Genomic DNA, 16,165 nt, shown 5'->3' with positions numbered 1-16,165 from the left:
AGACTGTCGTCTGCGCATTCTCAACTATTGTCTCTACAGATCAGTGTGTATGCCAGATACTCTGTCGTCTTCACCATCGTCGCTAACCAAATTGTTGTCTTTGCTGCTGCCAACCCAAATCGTCATCTCTGCAAATCAGCATCTCTGCAAATCAGCATCTCTGTTTGTCTCCTATTTTTTGTGCTGCAAATCTAACCTGTCATCTCTGCTTCTTTTTCTATGTTGTCTTCGTAGACTAGCGTCTTCGTAGATCAGTGTCTCTGCAGTTTGACGTCTCTGCCTAATAAACTGTCATCTCTACCTATTTATGTTGTATTTCTATTTTAGCATATCAGTTCCTGTACTTTTAGTGGTTTCGTAGAATTTAGACCATTCTAAGCATTTTCACACGTAGGAAAAATAACAAAAAAAGTTAAAAAATTTTTTTCCATAGTTAAGCTTTCCTTTTGGAAGATTTTGGGTGACTAATCACTTTTTTTTTTTTTTTTTTTGTCTTATTGCAGGTTGGAGCAACAAACTTAATCATATTTTTTAAGTTATTCATGGAATGAACTCGAATGGTTAAACACATTTTCCATTGAATGAATTTTGCTCAAAACACACTCTTGAATGCCATGGATTAAAATCAAATTTTCTTTGGAATGCATGCTTAAAACAAACAACTCAATCTTGAATGAAAAAGATCAATTAACCATTGCAATATCAAACACTTCATTTGGAGCTTTTAAAATTGAACAAAACAAATCTCTTTTCCACATGCAATTTAGGTAAAGCTTGATTTTTGGACATTTAAGAAACTTCGTTAAGTTAAAAACAAATTTGCAAAAATAAATTGGAGTAGTTCCTTGGACTCACCTCTTTTCTAATCACCCATCAATTCAACCATTGGTTGCAATCTCAGCGCCATCTATGGGGATGGGTCGACTTCAAAAAGGTGTTAAATGTTCCACAATCTAACTCACTCACTTGGTCTTTGAACGTTTGCTTTAACTTTATCAAAATTATTAAATGACCAAAACTCTAGACTAAATTGATCACACTTCAAGTTTGGGCACTAAAATTGAACAACTATTGACATAGAGGGCCTCCGGGCATGCACTTGAAATTGAATCTCACGCATCTTTGTTTTGGGCTTAAAAACAAAATCACACCAACTCTTGAATGCCTTAAAGAAAATTAATCGATACTTGACGTGGAGGGCCTCCGAGCATGCGGGTTTACTTTTTTGTTGACCCTAACTCTTCTTCTTGTATTCATTTTTCGCTCAATTTTTCTTTGTTGGTTCATTTCAAAGTTGGAATTGAACATTGTCTCTTAAACATGAGTGCTTGCAAAGTCTAGATCAGCACACATAAGAGTCAGTTGGTAAAAAGAACAAGCATGTTTTTTAGCCCAAGGTCATCCAAGTCTTCTCTCCCCTTATCATCTTTCGAGGCCATCTTAGGTGCATAAGATTAGGATCCAAAACCTTGTTTCTTTTTATGAGGCCTACTTGGGGATTTAATCACCCCTTGGACGACCTCAACTCCAGCGTTTCGACAGAGTATAAGAACTGGGAGGTGAATCGAAAGACACCTCTCTTGGGATCAAAATTTTGTCACTTGAGCTAAGCCTAAAGGAACTTTATACCCTTGAGAAGTGAAAGAGGAGAAGTGGGTTACTGCTCCTCTCGGCTGTGTGACATCTTTTTGGTTTCATCTACGGATTTGGGCCCCATGTACCTTGGGTATATCGAGGACTCCCTAGCTAAACCAACTGTCAACCTTGTAGACAACCATCTAGGATGTTAATGTGTTTGAAGTGACTGATCGAAACATTTGTAGAACATACACACTCCTTGGTGCAAGTATCACATTTTGGGAATCAAAACTTATATCTGGTTGTTTCTATCTATTGCTTGGTCTTTTACTTATTGAATGCATGTTTTCCAAACTTGGTCAATCCTAGCTTAGGGCACACTTAGCGTAGTCACTGCGTATTCCAAAAGTTGAACAATTTGAAGAAAAATAACCAAGATCTCTCAAAGCTAAGCAAATTCAGGAATTGTGTCAGAGCAACCCAAACCCAAATAGAACTTTCACAAAGTCAAACTCAAGCCATCTCAGGCATACCAAGAACTTTCAGCCAAGAGAAAGGAACTAACACCAAGCCCTCGAATTGCCAAACTCCACAAAGAAGAGGACAAAGCTGCTTAAGAAGCCCTTATAGAAACCTAGTTAGATCGCACCATCCAATTTAACCAACATCCAGGAGTTAACAATGCTTATGCCTTACCAACTAGGCATGACTTTTATGATTAGACCCCCTTGTTTCTCCACATCTTCTTGCATAAGCTTCACTTTTGCATTAGAGTCATCTTTGTAGGTAAGCTAGCCATCCTTATTCATCCCCTTAAGCATTTTAGCTCATTCATCTCATTTAGAACCAAACCATCTAGCCAGCAATCAAAACCTCACATGCAAGCCTTCAAAATTGTTGTCACCCTACCAAAAGTTTTCCATTCCTAAAATCTTCCAAATCCATCAATCTCACCAAGGTTATCCCTTTGACAGAGCTTTGTCTAGGGTAATCTAGCTTTGTCACTTGTCATCCCTCATCACCTTGAGCTAAAAGTTGTTATCCACAAGTGTTCAATCTCATGTTCTTCCTAAAGGATCGTCAGTTTATCCTTAAGTTGACACAATCACCACCAAGCTTGCACATAGGAAAGCAGACCTTTCATGCTTTGGCAACATATCTTTGCAATTAGAATCCCCAACCCAATCCTCCTTAGGTTTTGTCATATAGCTTTGCCTCAACCTAGGAGATCATTTGCATAGAAAAGCCTTCCCCTTTTGCATCCATCAGCATTGTTGCATCTCATATCTAGGAAACATTCTGCATTTTTTATGCCACCCATCACTTGCTTAGGCAAGAAGAAGAAGGAAACAATGGAGCCCTATCATTTGGATCCAATAGAATCTCTCCCCTTGAGCACTCAACCATCCTTCAACCCAAAGAACACCATACCATCACCTACTAACATAGAAGCTTTCATAAACCAACCAAGAAATGCAGTATTGGTGAATGCCATTATAGACAAAAACAAGGAAACAATCATGGCTAACTTTCGAAGGGACAACATTGGAGCCTTCAAATTTGGAAGACCTCCTCCCCTATTAGAGCCATCTCACCCATTGTTTGGACAACTCCCACCACCCATAGGCTCTTATGATTCAAATTATACTCAATATATGTCAAAAGAAGAGCCTCAACCCACCCCATATGATCCAACAGACCCAAATATACCAGCCTCCACTCAAGTTGAAATCTCCCTTCCACAAGCAAATCCAGTCACCACCACTCCAACATTGGTCCATAACACTCCATCCCAAACCCCCTTTGCCCAAAACTCCTCACAATTCACTCCCTTCACTATTGTTGCTTCTGCTCTCCAACCCAACCTTCCAAATCCACCCATCTCCCAAATTAGTGCTAGCATCTTTGGCCAACCTCAACAATATACAGCAGGGATGCCACCCATGGGGCCAAGTAATCAACCCTTCATCACCCCCAGCTTGTTTACCTTAGCTCAGATCACAATTCTATCATTTCCACTAGGTCCTTGGAGCTTAGTGCCATCAACCACAAATCCACAAGCTACTACCATCACTCCACAAAGCTATCAAACCCCACCAGCTACTACCAATGTTCTGCCCAGCTCTCAAGTGACCCAAGCTCCTACCACCACTCTACCAAGCTTTCAAATCCAGCCACCAAGCTATCAAACCCCATCAATTCCATTTCCTAGATTTCAATTCCCACCACCTCCACCGCCAAATAATCCATTACCTCCTATTACCAACTATTTTTCTATGCCACTTCTAAGAGGAAATCCACCACCACCAACCACCAATTATTTGGCCTCTTTTTCCATGCAGAAACCTTCCTAGATGGGGCCACAACCCACATATATTGGTCAAACTCCTCAAATCTAAAGTCAAGTTCCACAAACTCCCTGATGCTTTCCCCAAGCTTCACAACCATCTTATACCTTACCTCCACAAATAAATCCATTTATCCCATACCCAGCTTCTGTTCCTCAATCCCAACCTCAAATCCAATATCAGCAGCAAGACTCACAACACATGCAGCAATATGTGCCCCGTCCACCTCAGCAACCCATCATCCACCATTTAGTTCCCCAAGCCATGTACAATCCCTACCAGTCCATACCTCAAAGCCATCCATATTCCATTGCCCCGTCTAGCACATACCTACCTCAGGCCACTCCTACATTGGGGGCACCCCAGCCATCACCCATTAATGCAGAATGGGAAGCCATGAAGATAGCTTTGAAGAGCATCCTGGAAGGAAATGATCTTAAAAACCTTCAAGTTTGAGAATGTGTGTCCTTACCCATTTGATAGAGCCATTACCATGACACCATTTCCCAAGCATTTTGAGACACCCAAATTTGACAAATTTAGAGGAAAAGGAGACCTTGTCACACATATCAAAGAATTTTACATGCACTGCTAAGAAGTGGCATATGATGATGACTTCCTCTTGCGTCTCTTTCCCAAAAGCTTGGCCGGACCAGCTCTTGAATGTTTTTATAGAATACCATATGGCACAATTAAAAATTTTGCTGAATTATCTGAGGCATTTGTAGCCCAATATGCCCATCTTGTTGAAATAGAGCTATCAGTAGTTGATCTTGTCCACACAAAGCAAAAAGGTGGAGAAAGCCTTCCTAAATATCTACAAAGATGGCAAACCCTTACCACCCGCATATCTTGCACCTTGCCAGAGCACCATTTGGTGAAAATGTTTATTGATAATGCCCATCCTAGCTTGGCTCACCACATGACCATGAACTGTTTATAGACATACAAAGACATCAAAGAGAAAGGAATGATCCTTGAACAAGGACTCATTAAAGATGGTGTGGTCAAGATTTACAAGGAAGCCAACCACAATCAATCACATTCCAATGACAAGTCTAGGTATTGGAACAAAAATAAGCAAGTTGCAACAGATGGCGTCACTGACACCAGACATGTGAATATTTTTGGTCCTTCTCAAAACCAGTCCAACCCACCATATCAACCAAACAATCAACAAGCTATCAACTACCGACATCAGAACCACCAAAGCTATCAAAACTACAATCCAAGACCCAACTTTCAAGGGTTTAGCGATCAAGCTAATGCCATCAATGTAGCTGCAGGGCAAAAGCCCATATTCCAACCTACACCTAGAAACTATACACCCCTTGGTGAGCCATTGGATCTCATTTTTGAGAAATTAGTCAAGGAAAACCTCATCAAATTTCCTCCTACCCAGCAAATCAACCCAAGCCAATCTAAAGCTACAGGGTACAAAGATAATGAATAATGCAAATTTGATAGGGTAAAAGGTCACACTACCCTCAGATGCATGAAACTGAAGGATTACGTGTAGGACCTCATTGATTGGAAATAAATCATCGTTGGTGCCCAAACCTCTCCCAATGTAGGCTTAAAAATCTATCAAAATGATTTTCCTCCACACAACAACCAAAATCCTGGAAAAGCACCTATCCAAGCCAACAACATAAACACCAACAATCGCCAGCCAAACCAACAGCATGGGAAGAAAAATGACCACACTTCATCCTATATAGATTATGGTAGCCCTATAGGTTGTATATCTGAGAAAGAGCCTTCTGTCAATGTTATCAATATCCAAGGACTAAACAATGAGTGTGCAGTCACCACTCAAAGAGCACAATTTAACATTATAGGCCCACCTGTTTCACCAGCACCATCAGCTCCATCAAAAAGCCAGTACAATATCTTGGAACACCTTGGGAACATGCCAGCCCAAATCTCCATTTTAGACCTTCTTCACACTAGTTCTATGTACAAGAACATCCTTGATAGTGCCCTTATAGAATCTCATGTCCCTTCATATATCAATGCTAATAATTTTGTAATCTTGTTGGACATCTATCCTCCTCATGTGCCCTATCTTTCAAACCCATCGACATACTTGTGGTCAAGCTAGATCACACCCTTCCACTTCGCATAGCCATCATGGTATCCAATTTTTCCATAAAAAGAGTAATGATAGATAATGGATCAGCCTTGAATATTTTCACCCTAAAATTCATAAAACAAGCTGGGTATACTAAGGCAGATATCATCAATGAGGTTATCACCATCAAAGCCTATGACAACTTGGAAAGAACCACAAAAGGAACTATTTTGCTGCCAATCAAGGTTGGGTCAGTCATCCAAGAGACACTCTACCATGTTATTGATCTAAACCTACCATTTAACATCCTCCTCAGTCGCCCATGGATTCATTCCATGAAAGCTATTCCATCCACTTACCATCAGTGCATCAAATTTCCTCATCAAGGCACTGAGGTAATCATCCATGTCGATCTTGAACCCTTTGCTTACTGCAATGCAGTTGAAGCTTCATACACAAACCATTGCCTTGGAATTTATATCGGCATAGCCATCGCTAGCTCATCCCACACTTGTAATGACCCAGAAACCATCCTCGCCTCCACCCTGTCGATTGTGAAGATCAATAAAAAAGGCTATAGAGAGTATAGTCTATCAGATGCATTTGCTGTTAGGGCACTCCCACTTGATCCACACGCCCATGGATGACTGACATATCACAAAGCTAAGGAGATTCCACCTCCTTGTTACAAACAGTTTGGCCCAACAACCTTTGTATCCTCAAAAAACCCTCTTCATGAGGAGCTCACTCCAGATATCAACAATTGGTTACATAAGGATGCACCTCAAAGAAATCAGGCACACCTTGATCACTTCAGCCAGAAGTATCTCGAAGAACATAAGGTCATCACTAACAAATGGAACTATCAAGGTGGTGGTCTAGTACCAGAAGAAAGGCATGCAGTTCCCCATTGACACACACAAGTGGGAATCAAAGTCTGGTCTTGGCTTTGGCATACCCACAACTGAAAGCACCAATATGGATGGTCACGCTTTTTTGAACATTCACCGTGACCTTGTCAAAATCAAAGACATTCTTGAGGAAGTTCAAAAAAGGCCCTACGACGATATCCTAGATCAAATCTCCCATGAAGACTCTGTTCTCCAAGAACTATCCATCCACCTCATTGACCTACCTCTCGCCCATCCACAACTCATAGATTGGGACCAACCAAGCATATACACATTAATGAGTTCACATTAGAGGAAGCGCTTCTAAGATTCATGGGAGCTAAAACGCCTCACAAGAAAACAAAGCAAAATTTTTCCTATATCTACAAGCTAGATCCCAAGGGGTATTTTGGAGAAAATCCCCAACCTAGTTCCGATACACCCAAAACTGGAACTAAGGTGAATTTGAGACTAGCTAAGGTAGCAAAGAGAACCCCTCAGCAAGAACATCTAGAGCCACAAGTAGAACATGAGGATTTAGCATTACCTTCTCAAGGTAATCGACTAGAGATATCTTCTATTCTAATTGAGGATACTAGAGAAGTCAACATTGGTTCTTTAGAGATCCCTAGACTTGTTCACATTGCTGCATCCCTATCACAAGACCAAGCTAACCTCCTCTTTGAGGTCTTAAGAGAGAACGTTGGTCAATTTGCATGGTCATATTAGGACATGCCAGGACTTGATCCAAAGCTTGTAGTTCATCATCTTCCAGTTGATCCAAAGATCAAGCTCATCAGACTAAAGCTTAGAAAAATGCACCCAAAGGTAGCATTATTGGTCAAAGCTGAATTAGAAAGAATGTTAGCTACTAAGGTTATCTGATCTATCGACTACTCAGAGTGGATCTCCAACATGGTCCCCATCACTAAACCTCTCAGTGACATCAGAATCTGCACTGATTTCAAAGATCTTAACAAAGCTTGTCCAAAAGATGATTTTCCCTTGCCCAACATAGATATGATTGTAGATCTTACAGCTAGACATGAAATTTTGTCCCTCATTGATGGATTTTCTAGGTATAATCAAATCAAGATTACAGAAGAGGATCAACATAAGACATCATTCACTACCCCTTGGGGAACCTTTTGCTACAACATGATTCCTTTTGGCCTAAAGAATGTTGGGGCTACCTATGAAAGATCTATGACAACCATTTTTCATGATCTCATCCATAGCATTTTGGAGGATTATGTGGATGATATCTTGGTCAAGTCTCATACCTTCATGGATCATCTTGCTGACCTAGAGAAAGTCTTTGATAGGTTAGCCAAATATCATCTCATGCTTAATTCGAAGAAATGTGTCTTTGGGGTCACATCTAGCAAGCTTCTAGGCTTTATAATTTCTAAATGAGGTATAGAGATCGACCCCAAGAAGGTTAAAGCTATCTTAGACATGCCTCCTCACCAGAAACTATGATAGCTTCATTCTCTTCAGGGAAAGCTTCCATCTATTTGGTGCTTCATCTCCCAGCTTGCAGATAAGTGTACACCATTTTCACATTTAATGAAGAAGGAGGAGAACTTCAAGTGGGATCCTCTATGTCAATGTAGCTTCGACCATCTCAAGTAGTATCTCATCAATCTGCCTATCTTGGTTCCACCAGTTCCTGGTCATCCCCTAATTTTGTACATATCAGCAACACCTACTGCTCCAGAGGCACTTCTAGTACAACTCAATAACTACAACAGAGAAATAGCCATCTACTACATCAGTAGAAACCTATTTGGTTATGCACTCAATTACAATCCTATGGAAAAGTCTTGTTTGGCAGTTGTTCTCCCAACTCAAAAGCTTCGCCACTACATGCTAAGTCATACCATCCAACTAGTCTCCAAGATTGACCCTCTCAAGTATATGCTCTCCACAACAACACTTACAGGCCATTTGGCCAAATGGGTTATGCTCCTTAGCAAATTTGACATCTAGTATGTGGATAGAAAGGCAATCAAAGGGCAAGCTATAGCAGATCACCTAGCTGATGCACCTCTAATAGATGCATATCCTTTGATCACAGAATTTCTAGATGAGCATATCTGACTAATTAAAGAACAACCCCCATGGAAGCTTTATTTTTATGGTTCATACACATCTCATGGATCAGGGGCAGGAATATTGTTGGTCACACCTCAAGGAGATTATATTCCTAAAGATTTTAAACTAAAATTCCCTAGCACCAACAATATAGCTAAATATGAGGCTCTCATAGTAGGATTAAAGATAGCTACAGAATGGAACATCACTGAGTCACAAATCTTTAGTGATTCTCAGCTCATCATCAAGCAAGCCCTAAATGAATATCAAACTAAAGATGAAAATCTATTACCCTAAAAAGAGCTAGTTGATTAGCTAACCCAACATTCTACAAAGCTTCAGTTTACACAACTGCCTCGAATACAGAACAAAGCAGTAGATGCTATGGCTACTATCAGCTCACTCTTGGAAATTCCCCAAGTAGCTACATAGTATCAGTTTTTAGTCGAGCAGCTCCTCACACCTACCTATGTGAATGATGACTCAAACCATGTTTGTATCTTGGTTGGTCCCCAATCCCCTTGGTACCATGAGATTCATGCTTACCTTAACAATGGTATCATATCCCCTCACCTCACACGTACCCAATGCTAGAACCTCATGCAAAAATCCTCTTGCTATGTTATCATAGCCAATACCCTATATCATCGAGGTTATCACGATACTTTCTCTTGATGTTTAGACCAAAATGAGGCTGTGATGGTGTTAAAAGAAGTACACTCTGGACTTTACAGTGCCCACATGAGTGGTATTGTCCTAGCACAAAAAATCCTTAGAGTAGGCTACTATCAGCCTACCATTGAAGAAGACTCATGTGACTTTGTCATAAAGTGTCTCCCATGTCAGCAACATGCAAATCTTGTGCACGCTCTAGCACAAGATCTATAGCCTATTGCACCACCTTAGCCTTTCACTTGTTGGGGGCTTGATCTAGTTGGAACTATCACATCCCTCTCATCTGATGGACACAAATGGATGATAACAGCTACAAACTATTTCACTAAATGGGTGGAAGTAGTCCCCCTAGTCTCAACTATAGGAGTTTAGGTCTCCAAGTTCATCTTGTACCACATTGTTTGCCGCTTCGGCATCCCATCCACCATCTTCACTAACCACGAAGGTAACTTTGAAAATCTCAACATGGAAGAATTATGCACTTCCCTCCGCATCCTTCACTACTTTTCTAGCCTTTATTTCCCACAAGGTAATGGCCAAGCAGAGGCAACTAACAAAACCCTCCTCAAAATCCTAAAGAAAGTTGTCAATGATTCCAACCGTGATTGGCACCTACAAATAAATCCAGCCCTATGGTCCTATGAAACCTCCTTTCATACTTCCATAGGCACAACTCCATACTCCCTAGTCTATGGTGCCAAAGTGGTACTACCTATAGAGGTTGAACTTCCCTCCTTGCACATATCTTTGCAAGGGCAAATATCAGATGAAGAATACAGAGTAGCTCGGCTCACCCAGCTAGATCGCTTAGACAAGAAATGACAACAAGCCTATGATTATCTCACAGTCTATCAAATTCATCTCAAAAGGAATTTCAACAAGAAGGTGCTCCCATGACAGTTTCAACTAGGTGACATGGTACTCAAAGAAAATATGAAAGTCTAAGCTGATCGAGAAAAGAAAGGCAAGTTTGAACCTACATGGCTTGGTCCTTATGTTGTCACTGCATCCTTTGGCTCTAGAGCCTATCAGTTATCTACACCAAAATGAGAACTCTTGAATGATCCTACTAACATCATTCATCTCAAGAAGTTCTATGCTTGAAGATCCTTGGTATACACAGCTTTTAAAAAATACAAAAAAAAATAGTAAAGAGAAATAAGCATCCAATGGTGAAAACTTGGCAATTCAAGCACCTTGGATAGGTACCTTGGTGAAAACCTGATAATTCAGGAACCCTGTGTACTAAGACTAATCCATTATCTATCACTATCCTATCCCTCATCCATTCACCCACCATCCCATAAAACACCTTGTTCCCTTAGTGTTCCAACCAAATATCCAAAATCTATTGGAGCTTGTAAATACCTCCTATACAGCTTGTAAATCTCGTATCTCATCTTGTAAATCTTATACCTCAACTTGTAAATCTTGTATCATCCCTTGTATCATACCTTGTATATCCAAATCTTGTCCAAATCTTGTACCATATTCCAGCTTGTAAATAATCTTGTATCCTAGCTTGTATCCTATCACATGCACACAAAGAATCCCATTTTCCTTAAGCTTTTCACAAACCATCTACCTATCTACCTATCAACTATTGCAGACATCCCACACTTCACAAACATTTCCATCTCACAAAACCCAAACATGAATAACCTTATACATTTGTAACATATCTTGGTTCGTCAACTTGTACATCCTCTTTAGCTTAGTACCATTGTATCTATCTAGCTTTCATGTCAAGTTCCTCCTTGATCAGCATCTTGCACACATCACACAACCCTTGGTTAGCTATTCCAATACATCCTTTAGCTAGACCTCCTGTCACCAAAGTATTATTCTTCTTAGTTCAGCTTGCTAGAGGCATTATCCAAATCCATCATCTTAGGTGCTCTCTGATAGATCCTTGTAGGATATAGCTTTCCTCATATCTAATCTTGGTCCGTTAGTACCTCATCCTACCCATCTCGTTGGAAAATAGTTCTCTTTTAGATTTTCACTTTCTTTTGATTCGGGATCTTCCCTTTTGGGTCTTGAAGTATCTTTTCCAAACAATCTTTTTGTTCCATCCTAAAGTTTGCCATGATATTCCATATCATGATATGCTGCGAATGGGGCAATTCGAGCATAAGGTCTTGATCATGTCTTTTGCTTGTTTTTCTTTTTTGCTTGTGGATTACCTAGTGTCGGTTTCCCACTGCTTCCTTTGGGATTCATGTGTGATGCTGGGGCAATCCTTGTGTGTTTTTTTGAGTCAGTTCGTCAGTCCTCTGGACAGTTGGTGAAAAGGCCTTGATGTTCTTGGTAACCTTGGCAATTAACCAACAGTCCTATAGCAAATCTAGTGCTCAACTACATGGTCATACTTCTCTTTGAAGTATCCCCCCACTCAAAAAGCTTCAATGGAATCCCTTCATCTCCATTATCCCCCATCCATCTCCAACATCTGTCTCTCCTACCCCAGCTTGTGCAACTATATCTCTTTGAATCAATCATCACTCTTAGCTTTAGGGATCCACCAATCCAATCAATCCACCAAGCCTCATCTTTCAAGATCCACAATCCTAGTCCTAGGGATCTCTGAAACCCATCTTCCGCCAATCTGACTCTTTGAAATCTTGTTGCATCAGCTTTTTCCATCCCATCATCCATCTCCCTATCCTAGATTCTTTTTTATATCACTCCACTCCTTCATCCTCCATCTCCCCTGAAGTCTTAAACTTGTTTCCTCTTGTGCATCTAATAGCCCTTTACCATTCTCCTGTAGTGAGAGTTTGAGCTAATTCAGCCCCTTCTCTTAGCCAATCTGAGTCTCCTTGCTTATCTCAAATTTTTGTATTTTTCAAGAATCCATCGAGCCTCATTTCTCTCTCTACCACCTTCTTGAGGGGGCATCATCTAAGTCTAGTCTCTCCTCTTCTTATCCGAGACTGGGGCAACCTTCTTGCTAAAACATCTTCCTCGTGTCTTCTTCATTCAAACTTCTTTGAAATAGTGTTGTCTCAACACTATGTCAAAGAGAGAAAAAATGTAGACACCTAAATTTGATTACACCACTTTGGTAATCCTATTTAGTTATCTCTAAAGGCATCATAAATTAAATTCCTATTTAATTAATCCTTTTCCATCCCCTAGCTAATTAATTTAATTAATCATCTATAGTCCTAATTGATAAATCAAATAACTTATTATTTATCAATTAAATCCTATTCTTCTATCTAATTCCAAAATCCCCATTTATTAAATAAAACTATTTGATAAATAAAACCATCAAAGCTAATAACCCCTAACCTATCCTAAATCCCCCTTTTTAGCCTAATCCACCCCATCCACCCATACTAACCAAGCTTAGCCACTAATTCAACCACCCTCATGAATGCCATCCACTTGCAAATCTCTAACATCCCTAATCTAATCCTAATCCCAAGCCTAATCCACCCCCTAATGTTGTCACATTCCCTAAACAAGCTTAAGACTTTCCTAAGCCAAGGAAAGTCAACAATCTCAACTCCCTCAAAAATATCCCAACCACCCAACAATGAATGCTCTTAAAAAAGCCATAAAGATTCTTACAAGCTCTTACAAGCCATAATGAACGGTCTTTATGAAGATATTATCCCTTGAGCCTCCTTTGTTGACTCATCCATCCCCTTTCCTCCATCCACTCACCCTGTGACATGTGTCACTCTTTGATTGTCTCTAAGGAAGCACAATCCATGTGCTCTCCTCTCATGCAATCTCAACCCTCCTTAACTATTTCCTAGTGCAGAGGCACCTAAATCTCAAGAAGACAAAGATATAAAAGCTAGAGAAGCCATTTGTAATAATTTGTCAAAGGAGGTCTTAATATGATAAATAATGTAAAAATATTTATTTAATTGGTGAATGGATCTATTAGCATCCATCTAAAGTCATTTGAGTCATAATGTTGGTCTAGTTTGGGTTTGTATGAAAGTTGTAATGTAAAAAAATGCATAATATGCATAAAATGTTGTCAAGAGTGCAAAGGGGTCAAAAGAATGTGAAGGGTTAGTTTAAAGGGTGGTTTGGAAGTTATAACCAACCAAAAAATCTATAAAAATGTACATAAGGTTGAACCAAAGCATGAATGAAAGGAATAGATACATTTTGAAACAAATTTGGTAATATTCTGAGTTGTTATTTTGATTGGTTTTCAGTTTTAGTGTTGGTTCTAGGTATTTTATGACCATTTACAGCTTGGAAACCATGTAAATTTTGTATATTTTGATAGATAAGTGAATAACCTTTCTTTTGGCTTTGGTTTGGATTTGTTTCATTTAGAAATGAAGAAGTTATGCAGGTTTTAGCAAAGCTTGTAAATTGCAGATTTGAGAATGACCAACTATAGTCAGATTGAAACGTTTGGTACAGGAATATTTTGGAAAATAAAGACCTCTAAAAATATTCATTGGAAAGATGAATTAAATTTCATTTCCTTTTTTTTTGGGTTGTTTTTATATATATTTGTGAAAGTTATGGGCATTTGAGTGAAAACTGGTTTTTAACAATTTTGATTGGAGTTACAGACAATGATTTGTGGTTGAAACTTTATATATGAATGAGAAAAATGATTGTCTTACATATTTGGAAACTATACTAAATAATGGATAATATGGAATTGTTTTGGTTTAATTTAGATTTATTTTGAGGAAGATATCTGATACCCTAGGTAAGGTTACCAGTTTTGTTTTTGGTTTATGACAGAAAATATGGGTCTTGGTTCAGAGTACATAATTTATAATATGCTTATTGGATTGGTCTCATATTTGGATATGTTTTATAATTATGAATTTATAACAATTCCTCTAAAGGGTTTTTCAAGAAGATATTTAGAACTGGAGTTATGAACAATGCAATCAGACATAGCAATCTGATTGTGTGAGTGAAGATGTTGTCTTTATCGGTGTATAATGTCAGGGTTCTTTGTTGTAATCTTTGAGATTTTCTTGGTTCCTTGAGGGTGTACCAGCCTATTGTGAATCCCTTGAGCTGAACTAAGATTCCTTGAAGATAAATACAGAGGGCTCTGCATCATATTGGTATTAGAGCTTGAAGATCTTGAGTGTGTGGGTAGAGCACCGAGGGAGGCAATCCACACCAGGTCCACGAAGAATTGGTATTTTTTTTGTTGATGGGTTTTGGTTGTAGGTGGTTATCTATCTTGCTACATATGAAGTTTGGGATGTATGGGTAGACAAGAGAAGGTATATCATAACCATTCTCCAATGGAGATAAAGCTGGGTAGAAGGTGCATGGCACAAAGAAGGTGAGGCATCTTCCAGGATCTACTATTGGGTAAGATGAATGGTCAAGGGCCAAGGATTGGTCTAGCTGATTGCCAAGAGACTAGCGAGAGAGGGAAAGAGGAGGACTCCTAGGTGAGGCATATGGGAGATTTTGAAGTAGCAATGGTAAAGATGGATCTCTTACTGATAAAGCACTGTGGAAGTTGTAGCCATTAATGCTCCACTAAAAGGAGTATTTGAGAAGATGATTTTGAGGACAGTCCTATGTCCTTAAGGGAAAAGATGATGGTGATAAAGGCATGAAGAGGCAAAGGAAAAGATGAGGATTTTGATCTAATATTTTTTCTTGCAGGTTATTGATTCTATGTTTCCAAGGGACTTGGAAACTTTTCAAGGTTGAGAGTATGGTGAAGAGGCACCTAAATCTCAAGAAGACAAAGATATAAAAGCTAGAGAACCCATTTGTAATAAGTTGTCAAAGGAGGTCTTAATATGATAAATAATGTAAAAATATTTATTTAATTGGTGAATGAATCTATTAGCATCCATCTAAAGTCATTTGAGTCATAATGTTGGTCTAGGTTGGGTTTGTATGAAAGTTGTAATGTAAAAAAATGCATAAAATGCATAAAACATTGTCAAGAATGCAAAGGGGTCAAAAGAATGTGAAGGGTTAGTTTAAAAGGTGGTTTGGAAGTTATAACCAATCAAAAAATCTATAAAAATGTATGTAAGGTCGAACCAAATCATGAATGAAAGGAATAGATACATTTTGAAACAAATTTGGTAATATTCTGAGTTGTTATTTTGATTGGTTTTCAGTTTTAGTGTTGGTTCCAGGTCTTGTACGACCATGTACAGTTTGGAAACCATGTAAATTTTGTATATTTCGATAGATAAGTGAATAAAATTTCTTTTGGATTTGGTTTGGATTTTTTTCATTTAGAAATGAAGAAGTTATGCAGGTTTTAGCAAAGCTTGTAAATTGCAGATTTGAGAATGACCAACTACAGTCAGATTGAAACGTTTGGTACAGGAATATTTTGGAAAATAAAGACCTCTAAAAATATTCATTGGAAATATACATGAATTAAATTTCATTTCCTTTTGGTTTGGGTTGTTTTTATATAGATTTGTGAAATTTATGGGCATTTGACTAAAAACTTGTTTTTAACAATTTTTATTGGAGTTACAGACAGTGATTTGTGCTTGAAAATTTATATATGAATG

This window comes from Cupressus sempervirens, chromosome 7 (genome assembly GCF_028749045.1).
Source record: "Cupressus sempervirens isolate cs-2001-9-10 chromosome 7, ASM2874904v1, whole genome shotgun sequence".
Lineage (NCBI taxonomy): Eukaryota > Viridiplantae > Streptophyta > Pinopsida > Cupressales > Cupressaceae > Cupressus > Cupressus sempervirens.
This window is presented reverse-complemented; position numbering follows the sequence as displayed.